Raw genomic sequence first — 14,684 nt, 5'->3', positions numbered from 1 at the left:
TAGCCAAGGAAGGGGGGAGGGGACAGCGGGTGAAGAAAGGAAGTTGATGAGGCGCCGAAAGCATCTATCAAAGAGATGAAGGTTGACCTGAGGGCCTTGGACCAAGACGGTTCCACTAGAGTAGACATTAATGATGACCTTAGAGGAAAGGAAGGAGGACAGGAGGGCATCCCAGTGAGTACCACCATTAATGGGAGAAGAGGAGAAAGGCGAGAGTACAGAGACCATATGAGGGATCCATAGACCTGGAGAAGGAACGAAAAAGAGGATGTCGGTGAGAGTTTCCTTGGAGGAGGCACTGATGTAGGTGTCAGCGATAGGGAGGCCTGGGTTGGAGACCAGGATGTCCTTTTTAAACTTTTTCCTACCAGACTTAGTGAGGAGAGCAGGATAGTCAATAGTGAAACAGTTTGAAAAGATGAGGGAGACAGAGAGCACCATAGAGTAGGTGGGAGAGGAGGGGGTCCAGGGGTAGGCAGACAAGACAGCGAGAAACAAATGAGCAGGAGAGTGGCACAGGACGGTAATTACGCGGCGAGCGCAGGAGAGGCCCAGGACAAACTAAGATAGGAAGGACAACCTAAATTTGAGAACCCTAAAGAGGGAGAAAAAGGCCTAGGTTTCACAGAGCAACTTTAAATACGGTGACAGTGCATGTTAAACAGGTAGAGAGACCCACCTAAATTTGTGAATCCTAAAGAGGGAGAAAAAGGCCTATGTTTCACAGAGAAACTTTAAATACGGTGACAGTGCATGTTAAACAGGTAGAGAGACCCACCTAAATTTGAGAATCCTAAAGAGGGAGAAAAAGGCCTAGGTTTCACAGAGCAATTTTAAATACAGTGACAGTGCACAGTAGAAACCGTGAGATCACAACTGACTTAGTTGGTCAAACCAGGTGGACACAGTGGACAGAGGGCCCAGACCAATGTGTAAGGGTGGCAACAGGAGTCCCCTGCGGACACCTGCAGACACCACAAGGAGCCACCCTTTGCCTAAGGGGCTGCCGGGCATGGGGGCTGCCCAAGAGGGTCAGATTAATACCAGAAAGCACCCAATAGGGGGGGCTGTGGGCGGCCAGGCAGGTGGGATGGAGGGAGGGAGGACCAGGAAGTGGCTGCAGAGGGTGGGGGGAGGAGTGAGAACAAGCGCTCGGAGCGCGGGCCCGCAAATAACACATTTAAGCAACAAAACACCCAGAAACACTCACTGGAGGCCCACAGGGGCCGGGCAAGGATTAATCCTGAAGATTGGGCACACTAACGGCGGCTGCTCACACCCGCTCTGCTCATAGAAAAAAAACAACTGGAGAAAGGAGATTCATCCAGAGGTGGATTAAATCCTCCTGTCCCTTAGTCTGGGGGGGACGATTGTTTGGGAGAATTCTCAGAAATGTGCCAACCCCCTTCACCTTAGAGACCCCAGCAATGTTGCTGGATTTTGAGGACTTTATTTTTTTACCTGGAGAGAGTGTGACCAGCCTCTGGCTCCAGAGTGTCTGGTGTAGACAGGAAGTGTGGGAGGTGCCCAAACTCGGTGTGGTTAGTCTCCTAGGAGACCCAAATGCTAGGCTGGAATGAATGGGAGAGAACTGAATAAAAGGCGAGTCTTTTGGCTTGGAAGACAGAGTCGACCACTGGACAAAGGAACCGCAGAAGAGCTTGAAGAGGACGTCTGCTGCAACTCCTGGACCGTTGGTTTGTCCGGTGAAGCCCTGCTGCAGTGCCGAAACGCCAAGTTTGCATCGACAGAGAAGCCCCTACAAGGACAAGTTCTCCCTTTGAGTTGGTGGGACAAATCAACTCCAAAGTAAGCCACCTGGACACTCAAATCGGAGCTGGTTGAATTTCCTCAGAGTTGCTGCAGGAAACCGTAGAGCCAGGGAGAGGGACACCAGATTGTGTACGTTACTTTTAAGCTGGCCTAAAGCTTTTGGAAGATCCTCTGGACTCCCACGAAGTCAGACCGACTGAGCCTGACCCCCCTTAGCTGAGTGTGGGACCTCAGAAGCCAGGACAGTCCACCTTGACAGCCAGGGACTGCGTTGTGCCGTTGCGGTAGCTGAAACGCGAAACAGCCACTGAAAGTGAAGTTTGCCAGTTGCGAGCTTCAACCGTCCCAGTGCAGTGCAGTAGTCCCCCAATGTCCTTCCTCTTGTCCCTTCGTCTGAGGCCCAGGAACAGCGAGATCTGCAGGAACCGCCAGGAACAGAACTCATCAGCTGCATCTTTTTCTTCATTGTAAGGTACTGTAAAACAAGACTGAGTGAACTTACCTCTCACTGTAAAAGTGCTTGACACTTTTGCAACTCACAAGTCTAATCAGCTTGTGGCCCAACATTTGATTCTTCTTTTCACAAACAACTTCTAAGAACTTGCACAAAGACTTTTAAGTTTACTCACCAGAAGTGCTTTATCCTATCCAAGACTTTAGCCCATTGACTTTGGCCTAGCCTATTGAATTGAATGACTCTTCTCTTGAACTCTGAAAGTATTTGCACAGCTTATAAATATTTGTGGCCTTTTATGTTCTGATAACCTATGCCTTTTACCCCTCTTAAAGAGTATTCTGAAAGCCAACAGTAAGATATTAATGTCCCCAGCGCCCTTGTTACTAAAGTCACCTGTGGGTGTAGGTTGTGTCTGTGGGCCATCCCAAAAGAGTCCTTTCTGATTCAGAAACTCAGAGTGTACAGTATTGAAGTATATTTGTGTGTTACTTTATTATTGCTGCCTTCTAATGAATGTTTTATAACTGACTGATAAATAAATTAATAATTCTTTATGCAAGAAACCTTGAGTATAAGAGTTTATTTGAACACTTGTAATTGTGAACATCTGTGTAACATCACTACTGCTCACATTCCCCTCTTGAGATAAGCCTGGCTACTCAACACGCTACCAAAACTGTGTAGTACAGACTTATACCAAAGGTTGGTTTGCTTACACCTGTAGTCATAGTTGTTTGTAGTGTTCCCAGAGGGTACTGCATACACACTTTGCCTAACAGAAGGTTAACAAATGTTTCTGCCTTTCAGGCTCCCCTGGTTTTAAGCAGAACCTACAAGTTATGAGGTTCATATCCAGTTGCTTATGTACCACCAACATTTCATTAGTGAGATAAAGATTTAAAAGCATTCTCATAAAGTGGCCTCTAAATACCGGGCGCAGGAATTTCTTCAAATATTTGGGGACCACACTTAAGGCCTTGCATTCTACTGCATAGTCCTTCATCAAAGAGAGTTGGTTTCTTTTTTCCAGGGTCTGTATCCAACCCTGCTGTTAGAGTTTGTATTTCATCACCGACCCATTGGATATAAGAAGATATTGCGGAGGACTTTATTTCCAACAGACAACTGACACATTTATCCCTCTACTTGGTGAGAAGGCTGAAGCATGGCCCCTGCGGATGGTGGGCTAGGATAGCCAATTGGGGGGGCAGTATGCGCCAGAAGGGATTTTCAATACAAGGTCAGGGTCTGCCACAGCGATCCAGCATATAGCGAAGGCAGACCCAATTCAAATCTGATACAGGCCATCGAAGAACTCTCTTCCAGAAAGCACCCTCCACCATTTCTCATATCTGCCACATCAAATTGAGCCCTGACTCTGCCCCATACAGCAAGATCGGAGTGACTTTTTGGTAATAGAAGATGATCAGAGGCATAATGGAAAATTTCCTAAATCAATAATGTAAAATCATTCCCTGAGCTTTAACCTTAGCACTTATAAGATTGGCCCAGGGAGTTTCACAAAGGCTCTGATTTACACAGACGCCCAAATAAATGATAAAGTCGATGCATTCTAGAGGCTCACGACCAAGTTGCCATCTAAATTTCCAGGTCTGCTTTTTTATTTTGCTGTTTACAACCATTACTTTAGATTTTTTTACTTTGACTCTTAAATCGTTCTCGGACATCTACACTAGGAGGGCCCCTTGGCGCCTTAGCAACCCTATGGGGGGGAGGGGTGGGGAGGAGGGTTCTATCTATCAAGATCGGACCATCTGCATATATAATCCAAGGCACCTGCGTTCCATTGAACTTCAGAGGGAAACCTCTAAGTTTATGTTGGCTTATGCTGGAAACCGAGATATACATGTTAAGGAGGATCGGTGCACAGGAGCAGCCCTGCTTTAGACCTTTGTTTATCTTAATCTGATCAGACAGGAGTCCTTGTTGACTCAGGAGAACTTGCATTGTGGTGCCTGAGGTTGTTATTTAGCATAAACCGTTTTTGAGCACCCATTTCCTGGAACCATGTATTTGCTATTTCTCGCCTAATGCTGTGTAGTTTCCCCCAAGAATTCTCAAGGGGGATGCCTGAATCAATGCATCTAATGTTCAGGACCCCACAGAGTATAACAAATGGATCTTATACCTCCAACCTGGCCTGATCAATCCCATCCAAAACACCACGCATAAATTGATCCTTCCCCATCTTTACCGGGTTCCAATAAATATTAATCAGCACAACAGTGGATGACAGATTAGCGTTATCATGCACAAGTTAAATAACCAGAGATTGTGAATGCTGTGTTTTAAGGTTTTCATTCCCGATCATATTTAAATAAGTGTCAGCAAGCCCAAAAAACGGTCTGCTATTACGGCCCTTTCTTGCTGGATTTAAGAATGGAATATAGCCATAGCACATTGGGGTCTCCCGCAGCCAGGTTTCTTGTAAACATATAATATGAAAGGAGGACTAATTCAAATTATCTTTGTTAAACAGATGGTTAAATCCACCAGTGTTCCAGGAGCCAATCAGGAATGAGTTCCTCGTCTCTGTAGCCTTGCATTAATTTTCTTTCACAGAGGCCAGGGCTGTCTGGATCCAGTCCCAGTCTTCACCATTGGGCGAGTCCAAATTGTGATGATTATCCAGCTCCACCAATCAATCGATTTTTGGTGTCCTGGAAAATGTGATTTTCAGAGGAGTAGCCACCTTGGTCAGAATGTTTGCATTAGGTTCCTCTCCACACCCTTTAGCAAAAGCTCGTCTCTGGGCTACAAGCCCTCTAACGCTTTCCACTTTTGTTTTTGGGGCTTCCCTTTGAAGATCTCTGAATTTATGACTTGGCACGCAACAGGACCCCCCACAGTTTAATTCATGGGTTAACTCATAGCCCAATGACCAGATCTCTGAGGCTGCCTCCCACAAAGTTATTTTGATCCGCTCTGATCTTACATGTAGCAGGACTAAATCAGTGCGAGTTTCTTTCACAAACTCGACCACAGAGATATCATCAGAAGATTTTCCCTGTACTGCAGGTATATGGTGGCGTAGGATCATTACGTTCCTCCTATTCAGTATAGGATCGTCATTTACTTGGGAACAACGCTCTAGAAAGAAAGTACTTGCGACTTGCTTCTGCTTTGTTATTTAGCAGGCTTCTTTTCTATCTTCGTTTGATTGGCCCGCTACTGTTTGGAGAGGTGGCGGTTCGTGGGGAAGCATTTTTTTTCTGCCCTCACTCTTTTTTGGGCCAACGTTAATCACGCTTCCCTAAGAGTGCTTTGAGCCTTACTCCACGTTGGTTTGAAGGGTACCAAAGGCTCCTGCCTGTTCCGTTCCAGGCTGACCTCCCACTGCTGTTCATTAGCATGTCCCTGGCTCCTTTCAAATGCCTCACTGGTCGATTCAATCGAATAAACTGAGGATTCAAGCTCATATTTTAATCCATTATCTTTGTTATCCGGACTAACTGGATCAACATCTCTTGAAGAGCAAGGTCCGGGCCGGATGCATTGTCTTGTTACCATTTGAGGGGGCTCCACAGGCTTTACACTACCAGTGATCCCCGGATTGGGCGGCTGGTTAACAGGTTGGGGGAGAATCTTTAGATTATATTTGAAAGATCTTGCAGCGTTAGATTTTGGTTTTTTAGTTGAGACCATATTTTTTTATTTCTTTTGTTGGACGGGGAGTCCAAGCGCATAACTTTCAGGTTTTTACCAAAAATTGTAAACACTGGCTCTGGGACAATGGGATTGCCAAACCCTTGTCCGCCCTCTTCAGCCTGAGTTCTTTCTATGGTTCCCTGATTGGGTGCCGCAATCATGCATGGCTGAGATGGTAGTATAAAAGTTGCATTGTTGAGATCACGACGGGTTGGCATCACAAGGGGCTCATGGGATCTTCCATCGGGTTTCTGCGAGGGATAGCCTCCCTCGCTAGCCTCTTCTACATTGATAATGTCCTTCAGATCTGCGGCCACCAGCCGGTTTGCTTTATTTTCGGGATGTGGAACCTGAGGCTTTACGTTGAGGTTTTAGTTTCCTTCCCACGTCCCTATTTCAGATATTTTGTCAGGTTTGGCAATAGGTACTGTATCCCTATTGTCTCCCACTTCAGTCATTACTCTGATCCACCTTTGGGATTTGAGGATGGCGTCCATCCTTGATGTTTTATCAGCAGGTCCAGCTGTTGTCAAGTCACAGAGTCTGCTTTGCCATTTATTGGATTTCTCTGCTTCATAATTGCGGCTGTTTTGAATTGTTGTTGTGAAAGCCTCTAAGTATATCAGTTTTGAATGAACCATTGCTAAGAGGGTGGGTTGGTGCTTGAAGTCTTCATTAATTCATTCATACAATTTAATGAAAGGAGACAGTGAAATAATCAGAACTGAAATGATCATGGATTGAATTTCAGACTTCCGAGCTTCCCCTCCCTGCTTCTCTCTCACTGGAATGTCTGGAGAAAAAAACAACTCTTTGAGGCTAGGCTCAGACAATGCAGGCGTGGAGTTCGATGGAATTGCAGATGGCAAGGGAGATCTGCGCAAGTCAACTGTGGTGATGGCAGTGGACTCCATTGGCGAGGAGTTAACAGTACGTGGTTCCACCTCTTTAGCCCCATCCGCAATCACTGGCAGATTTGTCTCCCCATTGTCACCCCCTCGTGAAGCTGGGAATGGAGAAGTTAATGAGAAATGTTTTCCCAGTGGATTGGAGAGGCGAGCTCTGTTAACAATTCCACCACTTGAGAAGAATGGTTGTTCAGTTTCCAATTAGCTTTATTTATTTTTTTTGGTTTATTACAAACCTTCAAAAATAACAATAATTTAAATAGTTTTAATACACAATTCCCAATTTGCAGTTTTTCACAGTGTAAATTTTTAAAATCTATCTACACAATGGGCCTCATTACACGGTATGCGGTGAACCATGGTGCTATTAGCGCCATGGTTCATGCCGGTAAATTACCGGCACCGCCTTGGTGGAAAGGGGAATTACAACCCTATTCCAAGGTTGGCGGGGCGGTAATTCCCCCTTCCCCATTGCCCTTCCCCATTCCCATTTTTGCCCCATAGGGCATAATGGGAATGGTGAAGGCGCTAATTACGGTACCGCAAATTGCGGTACCGTAATTAGCTCCCTGGTCCCTTTGCGGGTTGGTTTTTAACGCCTGCCAAAAGCAGGCGTTAAATTCTCCAATCCGCAAAGGGACCTCGTAGTAAGGCGGTAAGGGTTTACCGGTACCGGTAAAATACCGGTAACGGTAAACCCTTACTGCCTACTGTGTAATGAGGCACAATGTTTTTATCATCATTTCAGATTTAGAAGACGACATAGGGCCTCATTACGAGTCAGGCGGTAAGGGGTTTACGGCGGCGTAAACAGCGCCGACCCTTACCGCCTGATTCCGAGGTCCCTTAGCGCCATGGAGGACTTAACACCTGCTTTTAGCAGGTGTTAAAATCCATGGCGCTAAGGGACCTTGTTGTTAATTACGCCACCGTAATTTACGGTGGCGTAATTAACGCCTTCCCCACTCCCATTATGCCCTATGGGGCAAAAATGGGAATGGGGAAGGGTAAATGGGGATTGGGGACTTACCGCCCCGCCATCCTCGGAATGGGGCGGTAAATCCGCCAACCACCATGGCGTAAACATAGTTTACGCCATGGTGGTAAAGGTACGACCCAGGCGGTAACTTACCGCCTGGGTCGTAATGAGGCCCACAGACTCGGACATTTTTTCACAAATTCTTCTATGGAGAATGTCAAAGCAAATGTCGGTTTTCATTCAATTTCATTGAAGCATGCTTGCCACCTCTCTTCCGCATCAAGATTCGGTCTTTCTAACATAAAATGTCCCAAATGTTTAGTTCTTTCTCACCTTAATGCCGGGCAAAACAATGTTAAATGCTTCAATGTCTCAAGTTCCTTTTTACAAAGTCTGCAGCTCAGATGTATTGTATCCTGGCTTACTCACTGGCTTAGAACTTTTGGTTTTAAATTGGTTGAGTCGAAATTTCATGAATATCAATCTTCGGTGTCTATCAGGAAACTTCTCCAAGTCGTTTTGAACTTTGTTTAGAGCTTTCATTTCACTAGGAACATGTTGCATGACTTTGTGTGTTTAATTCTCTGATCTCCTGTACCTATCCGGTCCTGCATCCATTATGTTTTCTTGGCACTATTTGGATTTGTTTGCAAGATGTTATTACCAATCTTAAGATCTACCAGGGGTTTTTCACAGTGCAAGAATGATGTCTCTATTGCCACTACTTGGATCTCGTAAGAGTTTAAATTGAGGGCTTATAGGTTCCATGATCATTTTGCGCATAGCTCTCAACTCACACGCTTTTGGCGGGTGTCACCCGCCTTGTAAAGGGCTGACTCACCCGCCAAGCCTCCTGCACGCCCATTCATTCCAATGCGCGTCTCACCCGCCAAAAACAAAATCGGGTGATTTCACCCGCCTTTGCAACAGAAATGGTTGAGAGCTATATTTTGCGATAGAGTATAAGTGTGTTCCATATTATTCTAGCATTTATGGACACCAGACTTTTGTCCAGAAGATGTGTTCCAACGTGGAACACATATTGTTTAGAGTGGCTTGAATGAGCGCAATGTCATGCGATAAACTTAGGGCCAACATGGAGCTTGACATTGGGGTTTGGTAAAACAGGCAGGCTGCCGCCGGACCCGTAGAGATTTACCGGCTCCGGACTTGCCGGAATTTCCAGGGCATTACAACTACAGTGATCTGGTAATTCCGTAGCGGGCATTCTGTAAATTGTTAGGCAGAATCATGCGCAGTACCCTTTGGGAACACTACACACAATTAAGACTATGGGCCTCATTATGAGTATGAAGGTAGCTATGGTGCTATTAGCGCCATGGCTGCCTCCATACCGGGCTCCAATACCGGGTTCCTGCAATGAGGACTTACCGGGTCATTCCGACATAGGAGGACCCGGTAATTCCTCCATGCAGGAACCCATCCCCATTCCCATTTGAGCCCCCATAGGGCTCAATGGGAATCGGGAGGGAGGTAATAACGGGCACATTACAAATGGCCCGTTATTACCTCCCTCTTCCCCTCGCGGGAGCCGGAAAGGACGCCTGGTTTTACCAGGCGTCCTTACAGGGTCCGGCAAAGGGAACCTCGTAATTGTGCATCCAGTAATGTACAAGTGTAAGTACAATTTCACCTGTGTTACAAGCCTGTACTACACAGTAAAGTGGTAGCGATGGCTGAGCAGCCAGACTTATCTCAAGAGTAAAGTGAGCAGTAGAACAAGTTACACAAAGGACCCACAATTACAGTGATTCAAACAAACACTTACTTAAGGTTTCTTGGTAAAAGAATATACATTTATTTACACAGTCAGTTTGAAAACATTACACTAGCAAGCGCACCTCTATATCACACACTAATAAACCACAAATACACAACCGATAAGTAAATGAACAAGTTTAGCTCCCCTGAAGTGGGAGCAAAATGCACTTCAGATACTTTCAAAAGGGGTAGAAATACAAGGTTATAAGAATTAATTGCACAAATACTTGCATAGGCAGGGCAAAGGGTTTCAGTAAACTACAACCTGCAATTCAGTTCATAGGCCTGGGCCAAAGTCAATGGTTCAGAGTCTTTGTATAGGATAGCACAGTTCTGGTAGTCAACGGTTAAGTCTTTGCCACAGAGTTTAGAAGAATTTGGCTAGGAGAAAAGTTAGATGAATGTTTAGGGAAGGACAAGCCTTCGAAGTTGAGAAAGTTTCTGCGAATTTAAGCAATGGCCGAAATGATTTCCGGACCGCGTTTGCACAGTACCTTGAAAGTGAAGAAGAGCGGTAGCTGAGGCAGTTGTTCCTGGCAGTTCGAGCAGATCTCACCGTTCCTGAGCTTCAGTCGTGGGGACAAGAAGGAGGACGTCGGGAGGTTCCTGCACTGCCCAGGGATGAGGCCAACAGCTTTAGCAAGATGTTGATTTAAGGTGTGAGTGCCTTAAAGTCCAAGTGCTGGTTTTCTTCCCTCTGGCTATCCAGTCTTCAACAGCACTCTATAGAAAATTCGACCAGATGGGGACGGTGTCCAGGTGGCTTGCGAGTTGGTTGTTCCCGCCAAACTCAAGGGAAGAAGTTAACCTTGAAGGGCTTCTGTGTCGATGGAGTTTCAGGCAATTTGGACCTGCAGCAGGACTTCACTGGTCGTCCAGGAGTTGCAGCAGTCCTCTTCATTCAGCTCATCTTCGGTTCTTTCGTTCCAGTGGTCGACTCTGCTTTCCAAGTCCCAGAGACCTGCTTTTAAACAGTTTTCCCCCATTCATTCCAGCCTCGCTGTCACTCACACAGCAGGGTGTGTCCTTGCCAGACAGCCATCTGGCCAATCACGCCAGAGTGCATTCAAGTCTCCTAGCAGACTAAGCACATGGAGTTTCGGGCACCTCCCTCACACCCTGTCCACCCCAGACACTCAGGCGCCAGAGGAGGGCTTCAGCACTGAAGCCTGCCAAAGGCCAATGAACAAAAGGACCAAACCTGGTTTGGCGTGCAGAGACAAACACAAGAAGGACCTTTCTTAAAAGAAATGGGGGAAAAAAGTCGACCAGAGTCTGTTTTTAAAGATAGGTCTTGGGCGCCATATTGAAAAACATGGCTGACCTGATTTTTAGCTACCGTTGTTCGCGGTCAGGAAAAATCATGGTAGTTTGATCTAAACCACTGCCACCAGCCATTTAAAGTAAGAAAGGGTAACATTTGACTGTAACAGGAGTGTTTTGACTCAGGGGAAGCAAGGCAACCCCTCCAGCGCTCTATAGGAAGATAGTGTGTGCTGGGTCTGTAAATTTAAAGAAACTAGTGAAGTCAATTTAACTTTACAGGCTCTGGGAGACAGTAGTCAGTCCCAGAGAAGGTATTTAAACCTTGGGAAGTCTGAAAGACATCCCTGTGCCACTGCACTGAAGGTGCTGTGTGACATACAGAAAAAGATGATGCCGATGGAGATGTTTTAAAACTCCATAACCAAAGAATACAAAAATAAAACACACTGAAAATGAAAAGTTCAAAGCCCCAAAATATAGCAAAAGAGCTGGAGGGCTCTAAGGTAGAGGGAATTTAGCACTTGTGTGAGAAATCTCCCTAACACTCGCCCCCGCCCCCAGACTAAGGGACAGGGGGATCTAATCCCCACCAGGATGGATCTCCTGTTGCAAGTGGGTTAAATGGCCTGCTGAGTACACCAGCAAGCCTTTGTAACCCTTGCTATGACACTTTTTATCATTTGGTTTTCATTTGTAAGCTATTTGACCTACAAACTTGTGGTGGTACATCTCTCTTCTTTAAGGTACAGGGGATCTGAGTTAACAGTCCCTCAGAAGTTGTAACAACCTCTAAACCTACAATAGGCTTTTTCAAGGGGTCATTAGAAAGTAATCCCTTAGATCTAGAGGGGCCTCCAGGGTTCCTCTCCACCTCTCTCACAAGAGCAGGTTGGGTCTCAGGTATCATGGTTGGGGGGGCTGTGGTGAAGCATGGTACATGCTGCCACTTGCCCTGAGATCTGTCCTTACCTATTTTAGAAGTTTCCCTCCTAATACTAGGATTTACCTTGGAGTCTTCAGTAGAAGTTCCTGCAGTCTAAAGGTGTTTAGCCTTAAACCGATTGTTCCTGGTTTTCCACCAGCTTTGAGAATTACCAGTTCTCACAGTCCTAGAGAGGGGACCAATTTGTCCATCCACCTCTTCCTCAGAAGCAGGGGGGGGGGACAAGGACTTTACAATTGGATGGGCAATGATGGAGCTTGGTTGGGGCTCCCATTTCCCTACTATACTAGCCTCAGATTTGCCTGGGTTAGACGTCAACTTACTAACACCAGGGCTTGCAGTGGGGTTCTCTTTAGAAGTTCCCACAGGCTCAGAGTGGTCTCTTAAGGCTGTCTCTTTAGCCAATTTGGTTTGGTTCTGTTTCCTCTGACTGGGAGGCCTGTGGGTACTGGATACTATCCTAGAGTTTTTAAATCATTCCCCAACAGGACTCTCCCAGGCACCTCAGACTGGACACTGACAGGAATCTGCACTGTCATATTATTACAATGAATGAGAGCTGGTAGAATTGGAACCAACTGGACAGGGCCTCCAGAAAATTTAGTGGGACCTTTGGGTGCCTTAGCAACAAACTCAGGCTTGAAAAAGCTTTCATCCACTACTGTTCTGCTGGCCCCAGTGTCTCTCCTGGCAGGGCTATCCTGGCCATTGACAAGAACACTGACCATATAATACCCTCTATAGTTCTCTGGAATGGAGTTGTACACATCCATATTCTGTTTCTTACCCAGAACCATAGACTCTAAGGATACAGTGGCCTGAAGACCCAAGGGTGCTTCAGCAAATAGTTGGAAGTGGGCACTAGCCATTTGTACTTCTTCCTCTGGGGAGAAGGTTAAGGAGGCCGTGCTTATCCCTGCAAGTTTACCATTGCACCTGGGATCTCCTTTCACATGGTCAGTTGAGCCACAGACATAGCATTTATCAAATGCTCTCTGGAAAGGGGGTTTCTGCTAACCTCCCTCTGGTTTGGCACCAGAGGATTCACTAGCCCTATTTGGTTTCCCATGTGGCTTACCCTGGTTATGTTTGGGGGCCTCTTCTGGTTGGATAGAATTAGATTTATCTGTGTTCTCACCTGTGTGCTGCTCCCCCCCATCCTTTTTGGGAGTTGCATCAGAATCCTTATGAGTGGCCCTGTTGGCTACCCATGGGTCAGCTGCTCTAGATATTTTTTTGGATCTAATTCCTTAGAGTCAGCCAAGCATACATGCCAACATTCAGATGCACCTGGGAGGGAGATTTCCACAGGGAAATCGGGAGACACATATTTCCCCATAAGAATGCATTGGGGCTACAGTTATGTCGGGAGGGTTGGCATGTATGACCAAGTGCTGTCTCAGCTCAGGAGAGCAGGCATCAAAAATAGTTTCCAACAAAAACAGATTTCTCATACCTTCGTAAGTGCTAACTAACTCTGTAACCGTTAACCCAACCATCTAAGTTTTTCAAACATTCACACTCCCAGGTAGCCCAAGGGGTACCATCATGCTTCTTGAGGGTTCTAAACCTCTCAAGATACTGAGAAGTGGTCTTCCCAAATCTAGCTATCAAAGCTAGCTTCACAGTTTCATATTCTTTTCTGTCTATATCCCCCAACTCCATTACCACATCAGTTGCAACAGGGGGTAGCCTAGAAAAAGGCCAAGGGGTCTCATTACGGCCTGTGCGGAATGGGTTAACGGGTCCCACTAATGGGTGCGGACCCGTTAACACCATTCCGCAGGATTACAAGGTCCCCTCGCGGGACCCGGTAAGGAACACCTGGTCAAACCAGGCGTCGTTACCGGGTCCCACGAGGGGAAGAGGGAGCTAACAACGGGCCGGTCGCAATAGACCCGTTGTTAGCTCCCTCTCCCATTCCCATTGAGCCCTATGGGGGCTCAGATGTGAATGGGGAAGGTCCGGGCCCGGGTTCCCAGAGGGAGGAATTACTGGGCCCTCCGAACTCGGAATGGGCCGGTAATTCCTCATTCTGGGAACCCGCTAAAGGAGCCCGGTTTGACAGCAGCCATGGAGCTATTAGCTCCATGGCTACCGCCAAACTCGTAATGAGGCCCAAGGAATCAACTAATTCCCTCTAATGTCTTGAATCCCATGGTTATATTCAAAAGCAGCCAGTCAATCCAAAATATCAAGCTTAACCTCATACATACTTACTGCATCTTTGGGCATGTGAGGCCTCTTAGGACTGGAAGACCTAGAGGACCCTGGGAGAGAACCAGTTTCAAGAGACAACTTTTTTCATTTCAAGTGCATGATTCAACTCTATTTCTCTGAGTTTAAGTTCTTGGTGTTTGCTTTCAGATTGAGCTTGGATTCTTTTAAACTCTAACTCAAGTCTCATTTTTTCTAAATAGACTAATTCTGGACTTAGGGCCTCATTACGACCCTGGCGCTCCCGTAATGAAGGGGGCCGGTACGGGACCGGCCCCCTTCATTACGGAGCGCCTATTAAACTCCTACTTTGCTCTATAGCTATGATGGGTGTGGTCTCTACCATCAAATAATAAAGAAAACACAGTCCTAGTCCGTCTCTGTCAAATCAAAATGGCCTACACTAACAAAATATAATGCCTGCCCTATCTCTTATACAAAAAGTGTGTAATGGGGACGATAAATGCAAAAAAAAAAAAAAACAGTGTTATACCATAAGGAATCAAGATGGCTGAGTTAGCTCTCCTACCCACATTGGAAATCTGGCTCAGGTTATCAAGAAGCAGTTCAAAACGTGGGTCAAGGCCCGCTTGGCCTTCCACTTTAAAGTCACTGGATTTCTAGTTCACCAAAGTTCTTTCACAGTTAAAAAAAAGGTTCACATAGGTCTCCCTCTGTCAGGCTCGGACC

Source organism: Ambystoma mexicanum, chromosome 1q (genome assembly GCF_040938575.1).
Source record: "Ambystoma mexicanum isolate Mex_15411 chromosome 1q, UKY_AmexF1_1, whole genome shotgun sequence".
In the NCBI taxonomy this organism is placed as follows: Eukaryota; Metazoa; Chordata; class Amphibia; order Caudata; family Ambystomatidae; genus Ambystoma; species Ambystoma mexicanum.
This window is presented reverse-complemented; position numbering follows the sequence as displayed.